At 33.4% G+C, this 19,819-nt stretch overlaps 1 protein-coding gene across 1 annotated transcript in view; it reads right to left on the bottom strand.

The window, feature by feature from the left end:
• Window positions 1–19,819, bottom strand: part of LOC143254935 (apicoplast pyruvate carrier 1-like) — a 55,872-nt gene that overhangs the window by 33,133 nt on the left and 2,920 nt on the right. The window lies entirely within an intron of this gene.

The raw sequence follows: 19,819 nt of genomic DNA, 5'->3' as shown, positions 1-19,819 counted from the left end.
TTCTGCGTGATGCATCGCAGCACCTATATCAATGTTTTGTTGCTGCAGTAAGTTGCACAGAGGTAAGTGGAGTGATGACGAATTCTGGCTGTGTTATAGAATACAACAATTGATTGGCTTGCGTAGCAGAATCTTTGTCTTGCCAACCTGATATGGTCTCAAGGGCATCTGCAACTGCATGGATTAATTCTAGAAAGACAATGACTGAGTCATGCCTCTCAACCCACCGGGTGGAGCAGAGACCTATCAAACTTTTTTTTCGATTCAGGTGCTTTATTCTCCACCGAAAGAGTCAAAACGTGCTTTCGTTTGGATGTATTGAGAAAGTTTTCAATGCTAGCAGTTACTCCTATGCATTTTTGCAGAGGAACTTCTTTACAAGCATCAGAAATTGCCAAATTCAGGGAATGGGCACTGCAGTGTGCATAGGGTGCAAGTGGGAATTTATCAGTTATTTGTCTCTGGACACCAATGAATTTCCCACTCATAGAGGCAGCACCGTCGTACCCTTGCCCTCGTTGGTAAGCCATGTCAATACCATATTTTGTCAGATTGGTTATGATAACAACAGCCAAGTTTATGCCTGTCACATCATGAACAGGTATAAATTGCAAAAACGCTTCTCTCATTGCAACAGAGTTGTAATTGGCATGCAAATATCTTACAAACAGCGAAAACTGTTCAATGTCTGAAATATCTGTTGTTTCATCAGCTAATATTGAGAAACCCTTTGCAGCATTAACCCTGTTGACCAAAGCATCAAGAACATGAGTATTACAGGCACTGATGATTTCATTTTGAATTTGAGGGCTCAGATACGTAGCATTCCTCTTTGTACCCTTAAGGCTTGCTGAAAGCTTGACATCACCCTTTGCCCTGTAACACAAAATTGCCCGAAAATTCCCATCATTATTAATGGGCTCCTCATCAGTTTCACCAACAAATATTGGACCAGAATCATATTTTCCCCTCAAAGCTAAACCCTGTCTCCCACGCAGCAATACAGTGTCAATTTTAAATCTGTTTAATTTCTTGCTTGTAAGTTGCATCAAACTGCAAGTGCACAGATGAACTTGTGTTTACGACCTGTAGAAAATTGTTAGCTTTTTCTTTGCCGTCTTAGTGGTAATGTTTCAATTCATGTGCCTTGAATTCTTCAGCAGCCTTCTTCCAGTTTGTGTATGGAAATTTCACTAGTTGTCCCAATTTCTGGCTTCCAACACCAGCAGAAAGCACCCTTTGCATGTTGACTGTAGAGTAGCCATCTCCACTGTAAAAGCCAACGATGCAGTGTTTGCATGATTTGTAATACAAAATTAATATAATGAGGAGTCGACTTACCTGTTTACCAATGCTGACATCATCAGAAATGTAATTTCCAATGTCCCAGACTGGACCTGATGTGATAGTGGCAGCACTGGTAGAAGGCCACAGTGATGACTCTGACAATTCAGATTTCAACCTGATTGGCTGCAGCAGATTGATCAGGTTCAGCCTCATGAATGGGTTTAAAGAACCCATGCAGTGTCTTTTTGCTTTTTCAGGCTTGACACAGTGAATCATTGTTTATCATTCACTATAGATGGCGCCAATAGTACTAGTATTTTGCTCTCTCCTGAGTGACTATATTTTATATATTGATGACAGGACCATAATGTCTGAACTAGCATACCGTACACCACTATTAACAGTACACGCTCACACGATCGTTAGGAAACTAAGAAATTTAAACCAACGAATTATTAATAGAAGAAATGACATTTATTTTATTCAACAATGTAGAAAAGAACAACTAACCCCTAATTTTGTAAAGGTAAAACTTTCAAAAAATGTTAATACATGCACAAACATTATCAAAAATTTACAGAAAAAACTACTTAAAGCCATGTTAAACACAAAATACAAAGAACTACATGACTTACAAAAACAAAAAATGAACCTAGACCATCAACTGGCATGCTGCATTAAACCAGAGATTTACGGACTTATACAACGAAACATAAACGAAATCAATACTAAGAACGACAGAGACAAAAAAGATCTGCCACAACAAAAAACTAGAAAAACTAAGATGCAAACAACAGAAAAGACACAAAAACAACGAACCGTTGACTAACCTCATAATTAACAGATCCGACCGACAATTAAACACAGACGAGATACATCTACTTAACAAAGGACTCAACTTCGCAATAGCACCTAGGTACATTCCAACCATAGAAATCAAAACATGTTTAGAAGACTTAGCCAGGAGACTTGTGATACTTTCTACAGAGAAGAAAAACAAGGAAACAACCAAACACAACCAACATAAAAAGACAACTTAGATAATTTTATTGACATCCAACAGCCAAACTTCCCAGGTAAAATTACAAATTTATATTTTCCAGAAACACCTAAAAACAACATCTTAAACGATTTTTTCAAAGAATTTTATCACAAAACCATCAACATAATTTCACAAAACAGAAAACTAAAAAACAACCTTACAAAAGAGACATTAATTCCATTAAAACCTAAAACAAGACAAAAACATAAAAATTCTAAAAGCAGATAAAGGTAACGCTATAGTCATAATGAACATGAATGAATACATTCAAAAATGAATAACATCTTATCAGACACGAACAAATTTAAACCAATACACACAAATCCAACAAAGACACACGAGACGCAACTGAACAAATTACTACTACAAATGAAAAAAGCCAACACAATTTCACAAACACTTTATTCCTACCTACGTAAAACCGACTCACGCACACCGCAAATATACGGCATCCCCAAACCTCATAAACCAGATTGTCCATTACGACCAATAATGTCCACATATGAATCGTTTAATTACAATCTTGGTAAATACATAGCATGGGCATTCTCTAAATATGTAACATCAGCCAGCTCATTCATCAAAGACTCTTTTAATTTCAAGTCTAATCTAAATCAACTTAATCATAAAGCCTTAATGGCCAGTTTCGATGTTATATCCCTCTTTACAGAAGTTCCAACCACTGAAGCCTGCAAGATAGCCTTAGAACTCTATATCCGAGACCCTAACCCAACTATAGAAATTCCCAGTAACCAGTTAGCAACCCTCATAGAATTCACCACGATAAAGACCAACTTCATGTTCAACAACCAAAACTATATACAAACAAATGGCCTAAGCATGGGCAACCCAGTATCACCAGTTCTAGCCAATATTTTTATGACACAAGTTGAAACACAAGCAATTAACACAGCATTACATCCACCACTATACTGGTACAGATATGTAGATGACACGGTTGCGGGATTCAAATCTACAGAACACATACTTAATTTTTTCAATCACATTAACTCTATACATCCCAACATTAACTTCACATGTGAACAGGAAGAAAGCAATCAAATATCATTTCTTAACCTCAAAATTACAAGAACTGACACACAATTCAAAACAGAAATCCACCGAAAAATCACCCATACTGGACTATACATTCCTTGGGACTCAGCACATGAAACAAAACAAAACTCAACATACTAAGAAACCAAATAAACACAGCCATAAAACTATGCTCACCAGATAAAATTAACGATGAATTAGACAAAATAAAACAATACTTCATCAACATCAATAAGTTTCCTCCACAAACCGTAGAAAACATTATACGCACACACCTAGACAAAAAGCAAAATCAACCACCAACTAAAGTAAATACAGCTCACGAATCAAAAAACCACGAAACCATATACTGCTGTATACCATATATTCCTGACATCAGCAAACAAATAACCAACATTTGGCAAAAATTAGTAACAAAATATGACATTCCAGTTAATACCAAATTTATTCAAAAACCAGGCACAAAACTGAGGTCTATACTATGTAAAAACTACACTGACAAACACAACACCAACATTATTTATAAAATACAATGTGATAACTGCCACGACTTCTATATTGAGAAACAAGTAGGAAAATGGAAACCAGATTCAAAGAACATAAAAGTCACCTTCACACGTTTTCGAACACTGCAAGTCAAATAAACACAACATAACCATAGAAAACACTCAAATACTAAATAAAGAAACAAACATAAACAAACGCAAAATCAAAGAAGCCTTACTTATACAACAACTTAAACCCAAAATAAACCAATATAAAGGAACACCTTTATACCTATATTAATATAATAAAATAAATAAAATTATATATTCAAACATCTAATACCGCCCTCTACATTTCGACACACAGTTACACAACCCCTTTCAAACATGTGGTCAGCTTCCAGTCAGTTACCTCTTTCTTTGTGAACCTGACGATGACCGAAGAAGGTCGAAACGTTGTTCGCTCTTCTATGTAAAATATTTTCTCAACCCAAACGAGCCGTTTTTGCATATAAATTTCTCAACAAGTGGGTTTCTCGACATCACTGAGTTATAAATTGTGTTTTTTAGGTTTGTTTATTACAATATATTTGTGTTTTATTACGAAATTGTGTATCAATCTTGTTGACAAATAACATGAATTTGACATATATTAACAGTTAATTAACTACTAAATTAAAATTCAAACTTCCGGTTGCTTGAAGTAGTAATACATTGACATATGTAATATAATAAATTGGGCCTGGTCTGAAATAAATAACAATAACATATCCTTTATCTTCAACAACCAACAGAGGATCAATCGAATTTTTATATTGGAATTGGAAGACGAATATTTATATCAGGCATATCTTCATGTGGAGGCGAAGATTTTCAAGCCTGATGGAACTAGCAAAAGACAGGGATGATGATAACTCTGTGCCTGTCGTACTTTTGTTTCGTTACCTTTTTTCTTAAGTAAATATACATGTGAATTACAATCTCATTTCTTCATTTCACAATATTTACATATATAAGGCGTACATAAACATTTTACTGAATTATAATAAAGAAGCTAAGTCATTTGACATTGTTATGTGGATAAAAGACAAGTTGGTAATTTTGACAGTCTCTAATTTAGTGATGATGAGATCAATGGAATCCAAAACTGGTTCATAGATACACGTAACAGGTTCTGAAGTTCTTATTGGTTTTGTTAAACAGTCCTAAAGTTGTCGAAACGTATTTTACTCACCTAATCCTCAAGTATTTTCTGAAGTAAACAGTAAATCAGCAGGACGTAGATTTGCTCCTTACAATACACTAAAGGTGTTGACATACATCTCCATACGAATGAGGTATGTTTTGTGAAATACAGTATTTTAAAATGGTTCGAAGATTATTTACCAAGATCTTGGGTGCATGTCGCTATCGTCTAATTTGCTTGGTATGCGCATGTGTTGAAGTAACTTTATCTGAAACATGTGACGTGATAGTATTTAAATACTAGTAATATTCGCGTGTATGTGTACATATATATGTGGTATTTATGTACTACTGCATACTCTACTCAAAACTAGGCTTCTGTAAATCTACGCTCCATCAACAAATTTAAAAACAAAACAAGAAAATAACCAAGTTCAAGCGTTTTTTTATCAAGTGTAAGATGTTTCACAAATATTACATTACGTAATTTAAGAGACAAGTTTCTTAAAAGTATGAACTACCTGAGAACACCTGCATAATTTCAATTTAACTGAAGATGTATGGCAAGCAATTGTAGATATAACATTTCTAAAGAAGCAATGCATTCCAAATACAGTCATTGTTCAATCAGATGTATGTTATGTACAACTGTGATGTACAAATAGTTGTATTCATCTTAACCAAATATCAAGGCAGATTAAAGTGATATAGTTCAGTACATGTTGGCCTGAAACTCCTTCATCTGTATCTACTCGACTACATTAACCTCAAGATCTACATTATCCGTTTCTACGCTGGTCCGGCGTGGCCAGGTGGTTAAGGCACTCAGTTCGTAATCTGAGGTTCATGGGTCCGAATTCCCGTCACACCCAGCATATTCACTTTTCAGCCGTGGGGGCGTTATAATGTTACGGTCAATCCCACAATTCGTTGGTAAAAAAGTAGCTCAAGAGTTAACGGTGAGCGATGATAACTAGCTACCTTCCCTCTAGTCTTACACTGCTAAATTAGAGACGGATAGCACAGACAACTTCGTGTAGCAGTGCGCAATATTCAAAACAATGTAACAAATCAGACGTTTCTACTCCAATACATAAACATAATTTCTCATTGTTTGAGTATAAAAACGCACAAGTTCAACTAGATCCAGGGTTCTTCTATGCTGCTCACATGTACCGTAACAAATTCCAATCTCTATACCATAACCTTATCATAAATCGTGGTCGAAATGGTCATCTATATCACAAGCAACAATGATTATTTTCTGTGTGGATACTGATTTTTTTAACAAATTAAACTTCTTCATGTTAAATTAGTGTGAGGAATATTTTGTTGTAATTGCATTGAGACAAAGAAAAAAATTAACCCCATCTGCCCAATACTTTGTTGTAGAATAATGAGGATACGACCAACGCCAATGCTGTTGTATTCTTTCTTACACGGGATTTTTTTATATTTCAATTATATACATTAAAGCCACTGTGTGTAAAAACTTAAGAACTGAAATAATTTTTCCATAAGATTAAGTTCAATTTTTGTTGAAATTTTTGCCTTAGGTTTATGAAAGACTATGATTATTATTATTCGTTCTAAACCTTTGAACACAGATGATCAATAAACAAAGACCGCAACAATGGTGATAATTCATAATTATTATTTTGCATATTCTTTCATGACTAACATTACTGATAGCAAACTATAACACAAATTTTCAACATATTACAAGACCTATTCCAATGACAAAGAAGACCGTCTCAGCTGATTAAAAGCGATGAAGATTTAGAAGATGTAAGTTATAATTATAATTAGATATTTCTTGTATATGTTTTATAGGAAATTTGTGTCAATCTTTTTTTTTTCATTTCAAGAATCAACTATTCAGAAGAAAATAACATTTGAAAGGTTCTGTATTTTCCAGTGGTTTGTAAGAGGTTATCCCTCGATGAGACTTCTGTAAACTTCAAAAATGAGCAGCAATTAATTGGTGCACCACTGCAAAGACATACATAACTGCAGTTACTCTTATACATTAAAAGTTGTGCATTAGGTTGTGCAGATGATGTGATAATCTGAATAAATGTACTTTGTCAACTTTCATCGTGTTGTTGTTGATGATATGTACCAGGTTATCAAGGGTTTTCATCCTATGAGGGATTTCGTAATTAACTCAAGTGAGTAAATGAGGAATTACTGAAATTCCAACGTGCATAATCAATACCAGTTATAAGTTCAAGTAATGAAATTCATTACATAATGTTTACCCTTGTGAGTCACAAATAGCATTTTAAACTTTAACATTTAACAGTTAAGCATCTAATTTTAGCTATAATTTGAAAAAGTTATTGAGGAATCCTTCAAATCCCACTATGAAGCAAACTCTTAAGACAATGATTATGAGAGTACTTTTGTGCATGATACCCAGCTCATCCATTGATCAAGATCGTTTAGTTAAGAACAGACTTGAACGTTAAATATTAAAATAATATTTGAAGGGTTGTATTTCTCTAAATTACCCCCAGGCACACAATATCTTAGTGTACTCTGCAATCTAATTAAGCTGCTACCTGGGGCTTCGCGCTTGGTAAAATCAACACTGTGTAGTTATAATTTCAAAAAAGTTCCTTAGGGTCCCCAAACCTGACGCTAGCACGCAACTTATTCTCGTATTGTTTGATCAGATTAAACTGTTATGTGGAGTCTAGCGTTGGCTGTGTGCGTGCGTGTTTTCTTATAGCAAAGCCATATGAAGCAATCTGCTGAATCCATCGAGAGGAATCTAACCCCTGCTTTTAACTTTGTAAATTCATAGACTTTCCGCTATACAAGCAAGGGATGGCACTAGCTGAGGTCCGACAATGTGATGACCCTAAAGTTTGACCACACAAGGCCATTCTGAATGATGCTTTACTTTTATTAGAATCTTCAGTTCAAACAGCATCAAAGAAACGTACCGTCAAATTGATAAAACGACATCTTTCAAAAATTTATGTACAATGTATTTTCATTTCAGTCACCTGCTTTAATTCACAAGAAGTTCTCTCTGCTTGTAAAATGCAGTAGTGGTTAAATTTAACTACAAAATGGAAAAACGATATCAAGGCAACTGGAATCCGTCAATGCTTGCTGACTACTGTTGGACACTGCAACGTGATGCACCGGACATTGAATAGAAACGAAAATCAGGAGCAAAACACTTTTAATTATGTTGAACTTAGCGTATTAGATACATAAATGCGATTAAATACGTTATTGCCTGTAAACAGTTAACTATTTCTCAAAGTTCCTACGTGATGAAGCAAAGCCAAAACTATATTTATGCATAACCACCAGGTACCTGTTGCAATCAGCAAGAACTTTTCAGGAAGCAAAACTTTTCAAAAAAATTGTTGTGCAGTGTTATTCATCAATGATTGTTCATGATTTATTCAATTAATTTCTTAGTCTCATTTTATACCTACTATATTATATTTCTCATAACATTCCGGCCATGGTTTTCCTAATTTATTTTTTAAAGTTATATTTTATTCATTTGGTTTAATTTTAGGAACATATATTAAGGACATATTAAACTACATTTTAAATTAACACTGATAGAATCGGATATATATAGCATTTACTGAACCAGTTGTTCCCCCTTGGACCATCAGTTACTTTAGTGGCTTACAATATTAAAAAAATCCAGAGCTGAATTTCCTGCTGTGGACACAACATATATCGCAATAATATTATTATTTGATTTTGTTACTAAACATTTTTATTGCTTACACTTAGGTTTTATTGATCATTTATTATCTACTGAAAAGGTAAGCTTCAGCTCATGCATTATTTTAATTCAAATTGTTATATTCATTGTTGAGAGGCATCTTCATTATTTTGTATGCCAAAACATGTTATATTCATCGTTGAAAGGCATTTTGTATTATTTTGGATGTCAAAACATGAAAAGCATCTTTCATTATTTTATACGTCAAAACGTGTTATATTCATTGTTGGAAGGCTTCTTTGAGTGAAGCTGTGTAGTCTCAGATGTGTTTGTCTTATACACACCTCAAAAAAGACAAAATGTGTGGTATAAGATTTGAAGTTTTAAAGTTGAATTTGAAAGAATCTGTACTGAACTGTAATTAATATATATTGTTAGCTTAAGCCATAAGTTGCATCCAAGCTATCTGCGCTGTGGTCACGTTTTGAAATTTAGTGTTATAAAAACTGAAACCTGCTGCTTTCAGGCGATTGTACAGGGTTGCCCGTAAGTCCCTACTCATCCATATATCTTATGTATCCATCATTCTCGCTGCATAATATTATGCGACGCCATGTTCTGTGAGACATTTTCCTCAACATAGCAAGGGTTATTGTTCCAAATGCCGCGGTAACAGCTGCCTTCAACTCATCATTAGTATTATAACGTATGCGTAATTAAATGTAACATAATAACATATGGATGGGTTGGGACTTATGGGCCACCCTGTACATTAACATACAGTCACTGTGAATGTAGTCCTATATATATGATGGAAATGTTATTTGGTACTTGTTATAATCAAAGAACAAGTGTGTATTTAATGGTTATGTTATTACACTTTTCTCTGTACCCTAGACATCTGTACTTGTATATTTCATTTCGAATACTTTCATCCTTAATTCGTTTAAGTTACACTTCACTAATGGATAACAGTGTAGATCCACCCAACTGAAACGGGATACGTTATCTTCGTGTTTTATGCAACATTTTCAGAAAGTGATTTTTTTTTTTTTTAACCATGAGTAACCACCATCGTCCTTTGGGTATAAGTCACTGTTGTTTTGAGAAATGTTTGTTTCATGCTGTTTCGTTCAGGGTATGCAAAATTATAGTATATTGTTAGCAGACAACATGTACAACCGTATGAACACCATGCAGAATAGCACGTGCATTGAAGGTGGGTGACACCTGTTTCAAAACACAGGCTTTACGTTGTACACTTGTACATCTTATCAGTAATAACGCACATTGTTATGCACCTACTGTCTTTTTCCAACTGGCTTTGTTCGTTTCCTTGTACTGAAATATAAAGCTACACAAAAGTTTCACTGATATGAAATCCGGTTGTTTAGTGTTGGGTTTTGTTTGAAAACTAACATGTGGTTGGACTTGTATAACTTTAAAAGTAGAAGACAGGTAACACATACATTAACGTTCGAAGCCATCACCACAAGAATAATGACTGCTTAATTATTAAAAACTGTTTCTATGTTACTCAACTTATTTTGTTTCTAAAGTTAAGTGTGTTACGTTGTGTGACAAATATAGTTTATTTAATCAAATGCTTTTTAATTTTTAACCAGAATTCTTTTTCAACAGAAAAATGGAATGGAAAAAATAAGTTTGTGAATTGTGCAAATCGATAATTAATCTTATGTTTATACCGGTAACAGAGAGTAGTTCAGAACATTTACAACTCACACCTTACAAATTTTGTATATTAAACTTATTTAATGTAACTAATACTTTATTAATTTGACAAAATTATTAAATATCTACTGTTTACAATAATATATATATATTCTAGTTTTCACTTGTTAGTCACTACTTTACTCTTTTATATTCATTGCCTATCAGTTAAATGACCTTTGTTTATGTGATGAACAAGTTATTGTTTGGAATTGTTTCTTTTGTCAGGTTTTCTACAATTTCAACTCAGGGGCGTAGCCATGGACCCATACTTTTTAGACAAGTTCCGTTGCCACCTGTGAAGTTTCATAAAGATCCGTGATTGCATGTCAGATAATTTCACACAATAAATGGTAAAATGCAAATTTCTGATTGAACACTCTTTCAATACAGCAAGTTTTGTCAGAGCTAGAGAAATACAATCGAATATCTATGAAAGGCTCAAACGCCTGTTCGTTCTTGCCAGGACATCTACAGCACAGTTTGGTTCAACTTTAATATCACGGTGAATGTATAATGAGGCCAGGCCATTCAATCGATCTTTAGCGGTAGTATTTCTCAAATACGTTTTGAGTCTTCTGAGAGTTGAAAACGAACGCTCCACTGAGCTCATTGGCACAGGCAGCGTGGCAAAAACTTTCAAGTCTAGAAATGACTGGGAACATTTCTGTATTGCACATTGCAAATGCATCTATGACATTTTTTGGTTTGTTGTTCGCAAGTGATTTGTACCAACCCTAAGTTTACCTACTGCAGCTAGTGAAGTGCTGTCAATGTCAGCCTTGTATATATTGACCAACTCTTAATTTGGTCATATTGTTGTGCTGTAGGTTCTGACCGTTCTGTGGTAGATCCTGATGGTAGTAGACACGAAGTTTGTAAGGAGAGTTTTGTGACTAGACAGATGGTCTCATATTTGTGAAAGAAAGTGATCAGTAAATGGTACAAATACAACAATACGAAAGTACTCCTTAGGGCTAGTGGCTTGTGGGTTAGCACGGTACATGTCTTTTAGCCTGCCTTGGCATTATTATGTCAATTTGAAGCTAACTACACAGAGTTTGAGCCTCACAAAAAATGTTGTTAAATTCATTCACTGTATTATTTCTGAGTGAATGGATTAAATCTTCCATTATTTCTGCGTGATGCATCGCAGCACCTAAATCAATGTTCTGTTGCTGCAGTAAGTTGCACAGAGGTAAACTAAAGAAAAACAATTTACAATGATAAGTAGAGTGATGACGAATTCTGGCTGTGTTATAGAATACAACAATTGATTGGTTTGCGTAGCAGAATCTCTGTCTTGCCAACCTGATATGGTCTCAAGGGCATCTGCAACTGCATGGATTAATTCTAGAAACACAATGACTGAGTCATGCCTCTCAACCCACCGGGTGGGGAAGAGACCTTTCAAACTTTTTTTTCGATTCAGGTGTTTTATTCTCCACCGAAAGAGTCAAAACGTGCTTTCGTTTAGATGTATTGAGAAAGTTTTCAATGCTAGAAATTACTCCCATGCAATTTCGCAGAGGAACTTCTTTACAAGCATCAGAAATTGCCAAATTCAGGGAATGGGCACTGCAGTGTATATAGAGTGCAAGTGGAAATTTATCAGTTATTTGTCTCTGGACACCATTGAATTTCTCACTCATAGAGGCAGCACCGTCGTACCCTTATTCTCGTAGGTAAGCCATGTCAATGCCATATTTTGTCAGATTGGTTATGATAACAACAGCCAAGTTTATGCCTGTCACATCATGAACAGGTATAAATTGCAAAAACTCTTCTCTCATTGCAACAGAGTTGTCATTGGCATGCAAATATCTAACACACAGCGAAAACTGTTCAATGCCTGAAATATCTGTTGTTTCATCAGCGAATATTGAGAAACCCTTTGCAGCATTAACCCTGTTGACCAAAGCATCAAGAACATGAGTATTACAGGCACTGATGATTTCATTTTGAATTTGAGGGCTCAGATACTTAGCATTCCTCTTTGTACTCTTAAGGCTTGCTGAAAGCTTGGCATTACCCTTTGCCCTGTAGCACAAAATTGCCCGAAAATTCCCATCATTATTGATGGGCTCCTCATCAGTTTCACCAACAAATATTGGACCAGAATCATATTTTCCCCTTAAAGATTGTTTATCATTCACTATAGATGGCGCCAATAGAACTAGTATTTTGCTCTCTCCTGAGTGACTATATTTTATATGTTGATGACAGGACTGTAGGCCTACTTTGCTGGGCCTGATAACTTTAACTTATATATTATATATATAGGCCTATATATTTGTTAATGATTAAAAAATAAGACAAACACCTCAATGTGCCATTCTGAAATATGCCAAAAATGTGGTCTCAGAATGCATAACTGAGGCTTTTCTTTTATGTTTTTATTGAAAAAATTCCCGGAAGGCATGCCCCTGGACCCCTACCATGGCTTCGCACCTGCGGCGCTTGCATTAAGCATTCAAATTTTAAAAAAAAATCAATGGCCATTTCTGGCTATGCCCCTGTTTCAACTTCTATGTTATTTTGACATTCATAAATTCCATTTTGTCACCGTTTACTCCAACTGAATTTATATTTCGACTCTTAAGTGTTTTAGTTGCTTTTTCTGATTTTGATACTAATATGTGTGTTTATACACGCGATATTAAGATACGATCAAACGATCGCTAATTTTGATTATCATTGCTCAACTACAAGGTACTTGTGATTTGGGTTTTGACACTTTTAAGCATTTTCATTCTCACGTTTGTGAGAGAAAATATGTTTTAAGGAGTCAAAACACACTGTTAAATCTCTCGTTCTTGACAGTATCCACCCTACTGTTCAATTTGTTAATTTAAGTACAGTTTATATTACTTTAAACCCAACATCTTCTATATTCCAATAACATGACCACTAATCAATCAATCTCCAGTACTTTAACAGCAAGGTCAGTATTATGTCTTCACTTTCTCTTGTCTACTTTAATCTAACAATGAGAAATTGCTGCACTGGTTCTTCCACACATTAGACTCTTGAACCTGTAGATTTTGTGGCTCTTTGCTCGGTTTGACCTAAATATTATAACAAAAATATACTGTTACGGATTTATCGTTACGCATTTAATTTAACCCCTACATTTGTTTCAGCAGTTTTTAGGCGTTTGACGAATATTGTTGGATGTGTTTTGTGCAAGTCCAGCTTGTTCTATAAATTTTTCAAAGATTCGTGATAGTAAGAATCAACAAGTTTTTTTACGAAAACGCTAACGTGTTCGAACATTATTAAACGTTCTAGAATCTCGCTAAAGATCCTATACCATAAGTCTCGTAAGCTATAATTGTGGTTAACGCTTATTATTTGTGAAACTTCATAATTTGACAAAAAAGGTTTATATATTTCGAACATTAATTAGAAACCGTTTAACTTCAACGAATTAACTTATGACGTTTGCATTTCTACAAGAGCATTAAATACCTTTGTCGGCAAAAAGCAAATTTATAAGTGTGTGTTTGTGTGTTTTTCGTATAGCAAAGCCACAAAGGGCTATCTGCTCAGCCCACCGAGGGGAATCGAACCCCTGATTTTAGCGTTGTAAATCCGGAGACATACCGCTGTACTAACGGGGGGCACAAATTTATAAGTGTTGTAAGGTTAACCAGGTTAGCCACTTAAGCGAGGTGCGACATTATCAACTTAGAATTAATTTGCTCGTCGTGGACCTGGATCGTCGAAAAAAATATTGTTTTAAACTGGATATACTTCTCAGTATTGTCTGTAAATTTGTAAAACTATTGTATATAAATCTTTTTTGTAATATCCGTTATTACAACTTGTATTGTTCGTATAATAAAATATCTTTGTGTGAGAAATGAAAATTGTGTACCAATCTTGTTGAAAAATATCAAATTTTAATATAATATGTAACAACAATATTCTTACACCAATACTCGAACTATGCTAAACTTGCCACAGACAATCGGAGACTTTGGCAAAGACATGCCTACTATCATTCCTTGGTGGCTTTCTAGCCGATTCTTTTAAGTTGATCGTAAATGTTTCTTTACATGTTAATAATGTTGGTTTCTTTGTTTTGAATTTCACGCAAAGCAACACGAGGGCTATCTGCTCTAGTTGTCCATAATTTAGCAGTGTAAGACTAGACGGAAGGTAGCTAGTCATCACCACCTTGAAAAGTATTTCCCTAATGGCATGGGTTAATTTGAATTCTTGCAGTTACAGAACTTATTTTATAGTATAATTCAAAACAAAGCTTACACCATGAATATCATCACGATGTTTATCAAATGGTGTTGTTTCTCTTCCTGTAGCCTGTTCCACAGAATTCCAAGCCTGTTGGAAAAACAGAAAGAAGAAGTCAATATTAGTATTTTAATCTACAGCAATAATGTTTGGCCAAGTAAATGGACAACACGGCCATCATTATTAAGTCAACAAAGATGTTATTGATTAAATATTTTGCATAGCCTTTTTCCTGATAGAACCAAAGTTATTTACACTTCAGATTAAAGTTTGACAAACTTCCTATTATTATGGTTTGGTAACTCACCTGTTGGTTCAAATTCTACCTTAGAATACCAAAATTAGAATATTAATTCGACCTTATAATACCAATTAATTCTTAAATGATAAACTTAGTCTGTCAAACTTAATCAAGAACCATACAAAGACTGGAGAATTTAAATAACAAAGATATGAGCTAAAATGTAAAAAGTAAGAAAGGTTTATTTATTAACTCAGAGTATTTAAATACCAAACCATCAGGAAATCATCCTAGAATTGCTATAGACTTCCCAAAGTACATGAAGGAAGTAAACTATGAATCACTATTTCAAATATAATCAAATTTTTAGAGAAAATTCACTATAAATAATAATACATTTTTTAAAATTTTTTTATACTTTTATAAGGTTTATTGTGTTATCTTTAATGTAGAGTGGCACCTCTTTTAGAAAAAACTATATAACTTAATGCAGAACTAAGTTGTAAACAAAGGAAAAATACATGGTTTCAAAAGAAATAGCTGTTGGTAAGTGTAAATTTCCATTCAATGAGAATCTTTATAACCAAATAAATGGCATAGCTATAGACACAAAATTAGCTTCTTCCCTGATTAATTTTGATATATTTCTTTTCTAACTTTTTTAAAAACTGGCAAAGGAATGTCCAAGGTATTTAAAGCCACATTACTAACATACTAGGTGTTTTCTATTAACATATTTCAGTGAAGCTCATATAAAATATTTTCAAAACTTTTGTATATGCATATGTATTTATTTTTCTATAGTATGACATCCTTCACATGAGAAATGTTTCTGTAAAATCACAGCAAATAGAAAATCTATCATTAGATTTAGAACTAGAGAAACTAGTTTTCACACATTTTTGAGTCTCTATTGTCTTTTTTGAAATACTGGTCAACAACACCTACATGATCCAGAAACATCAAATTCTGTTAAAGATACGAGGTTAGGAAGCTGTTTAGCTTTAGGTGTTGAAATTAGGCAGAAATTTGGTAAGGAACTTCTGATAATTTCTTTGTTTATGTAATCTATTTTATAAAAAGATTCCTTGTTTCCTATTGAATTGGTGGCCAGAAGCCCTCATACAAAGAAAAATGGGATTTGTGTTTCTCCCCCTTTTTTTCAGTGTTCAGAAAATCTTGTCAACATTTCATCTGCATAATCTTTATCACCGGGTTCACATGATATAACATAAATGCATTGTTGATTAATTTTAGGTATTGTTTTGCTGAAAGTTATTTTTAATGTGTTTGTATATTTGAAAGTGATTTTAAGAGTTCATAGTTCTTAAAAAAAGTTATCTAAACTAAACATATCTTTGCCTGTTACATACCGACATTTTTCTCACCCATAAAAATCTATGTAAAAACAAAAAAAATGTATTTATCTATATTAGTACATATTTGGGATAAAAATATGGTATTGCCATGGAAGTTCACTTTTTCCAATATTAATAAACATTTTGAAAGTAAATTACTTCCTCTCATAAACATGTAAACCTTTTGCAAGTTCCATGGTTTTGATTTGATTATAACATACTTTCTGTATGGCCAAATAGAAAAAAGTGATTTGAAAATGTTTTCAATATTCTTAAACACCTTTACAGTGTAATGGGATAAAATACACTTTTTTGGATATTTTCATAACCAGAAAATACACAGAACCAAGCCTCTACACTGACAAATTCATTAAGTCATGCTCCCTTCTTTTCATCCCACATTAAACAGATAAAACATTATTATTTCTCCAGTTTTTCTCTTGAAACTTATAGAATATGCTATCTGACAATGCTTTAATAAGATATAAAAAATATCACTGCTATTTTCAAATTACACCAGTAACACTTAGCACCTAGAGAAAATATTATGGAAGAATAACTTTATAATCACATCAAATGTATCCTAACACCAAACAAAACATCTGAAGATAAAAAATAGGTGTTTGTAGTTTAACATGTGAACTTGTGAGAAAGGTTATGTATGTAAAACTAGAAAACATGTTCATACAAAAGTCTGTTAACAGGACAAATACACAATGCCCTTTTCATTCACGACAGATTCTGATCATCAGATTGGAAACAAGAATTTTATAGAAAAGGAATAGCTACATGAATGTATATCATTTAAAGTTGCTAAATCAAAAGCCCATGTAATTTCAACACTTCAGACTAAACAGCTTTCTCATCACCTATATCTGTAAGGAGATTTAAGTTCTGGACTTGTGTCACTGATCAATTTCTCTGACATAAGACAACTGAGACTAAAAAAGATGCACAAATATGTCAAAACTAGTTCAAATTCAAGCCTTTGTTTCCTTTACTGAAATTTTTCATTAACCTCTACACACGATAATGTGATATTTTATTGCTGTGTCTGTATAGCTTAACATACAATATAAAAATAGAAACCTTTTTCAATGAGAAATCAGGTGATACCTTTAGCATACAACCTCTTTTAGTTGTCAGTTGGACCATACAACTAGTATATGCTTGTGTTGTGTATAATGTTTTTTTGCTGTGGGACAGAATTTCACAGTTTTCTTCTACTTCACTGAGAGCTTGTTTGTTTGTTTGTTTTGGAATTTCGCACAAAGCTACTCGAGGGCTATCTGTGCTAGCTGTCCCTAATTTAGCAGTGTAAGACTAGAGGGAAGGCAGCTAGTCATCACCACCCACCACCAACTCTTGGGCTACTCTTTTACCAACGAATAGTGGGATTGACCATCACATTATACACCCCCACGGCTAAGAGGGCGAGCATGTTTAGCACAACGCGGGCGCGAACCCGCGACCCTCGGATTACGAGTCGCGCCCCTTCTACGCTTGGCCATGCCATCACTGAGAGCTTACTAAATCTTCAAGCAAAGGCACCACATATACATAAAAAGTTTGTGTTCAATAAATATTATTTTGCTCTGTTATAGATTTTGGCTAGTCCTTTTCTTTGTGAACCTCAGCCAATAAAAAGACAGAGCATTCAGGTTTACTCTATATTTTCTGATCAAACCACTGATTATTTTCTGTATCATACCCAGATATTCTTAAGAGAAATTTATGAATGTGTAAATACCATTCTTCTACCATCTCTACAGATCATTAATAAATTTTTCACTTCATAGAATATTTTTAATAGTAAGCACATCTATACTGAGTTTACAATAAAACATTGGTATGATCACCAACTTGAATTTACACATACTTAAATTCACAATTAAATGTAAAAAAAATTCCCAGGTCTTTATTTCAACTTTGCAAATTACATGCAAATGATATTGAAGAAAGACCAAATCATAGTCTTAATATATCTGTTTATAAAACTACACTATTAAATGTTTACATAAAAAAGCTGATGATATCAAAACATTATTTGCAAAGAAATAGTTTATCTGGATTCAAGACAATGTCTCACTTTCATGATTACAAACTCTCACTTTAAAACAAATTGACTTTTGATGTTGCATTCCTATTCATAAATAGTTTTGCAAAACTTTCATAATGCATAAGATGCATACTTTGTGAAAAATTATAACTATAGTACTTTAATGTAGTAATCAAATGAAGTCGACCAACCATCACAATTTCTCTGATTTTTATAAATATTTAAATTTTCTGAACAATGTTTCAACTGTGGGAAATTGTTTGAAGTTTTTCTTTATATGAAATGAATCTTCACACTTTTCTGTGTTAAGATAAAACTTTTTTGTATAAATGTCTCTTACATTTTCCAATCTTTTTTAAAGTTTCAGTCTCATGTATTCGACTGAAAAATGTGTTTGACAACGGTTTTTTTGAAATATAACCAATTCTTTCTAACAAGACACTGGTTTTATGCAACAAAGTGCAAAGTGTCATTTTTTTTACAACAATATGTAATTTCTCATATTGAAAAATGCAAGCTACAATAACCAAACTACCTACCTAATTGGATTCTCAGTTTGAAACAAACTTTAAAGATGTCTGAAAAAAGTAATAAAAATATAAATAAACAGGTGAGATACTGTCCTTTTTTCCCAAAACCTGGTGAGCCATTGTCCATATATCAGTTTATCCAGTTGATGGGACCAATAGGCTTAATAAGATCAATGACTATGTATACAAGTAAAATCCTACTCAACAACAATAAAAAAAACAAAGTTCTTCAGGTATCTCTGTGTTTATGTTTAAACACAAACTAATGCATAAGCTCATACACATAGATGAGATGTAACTACAAATAAGGATGTTATTTACTGTAATTTTTAGTTGGGCATATAGTAATGGAGTGAATAGTTTGTATTATTTTTGTAAAAGATATTAAATCAAATCCTCATAACTGCCATGTAACTCATCAGTCAGTTTATGATGAGAATATTCTTCCATGTTTTGTGTTTATTAATACAAGTTTTATTTCTTTTCAATTAATAAAAATGTATGCATACCTGAACTGTATATGTACCAGCAAATAACAAGCTTATTTTTTACATACAATTTTTTATTTGTTTTTATGCAAATATGCATTTTATTTGTAGCATTATTACAAAGTAATGTCCGCTGCTTTAGTAAACATGTCTTCTATTACTCAGCCACTTTATTAAATCATCCTGTGATAATGTAATGACATCCATAATCTACTAAAAATTAATATAAAAAGTTTCAATATTTTAGAGATCTTTTTAGTTGACAAATCATGTTCCTATTACAACCCAGGCTTAAGAATCCTTACCAAAATATTTATTAACAAAAGTACTTTTATTAGTGCTATTAAGTCTATTGAGATAATAAATTTAAGTCTAGTTTGTATTGATAACTAGAAGT

Source organism: Tachypleus tridentatus, chromosome 7, assembly GCF_004210375.1.
Source record: "Tachypleus tridentatus isolate NWPU-2018 chromosome 7, ASM421037v1, whole genome shotgun sequence".
Classification (NCBI taxonomy): domain Eukaryota; kingdom Metazoa; phylum Arthropoda; class Merostomata; order Xiphosura; family Limulidae; genus Tachypleus; species Tachypleus tridentatus.
Note: the sequence above shows the minus strand (reverse complement) of the source record. Positions and strands in the feature narration are given on the sequence as shown.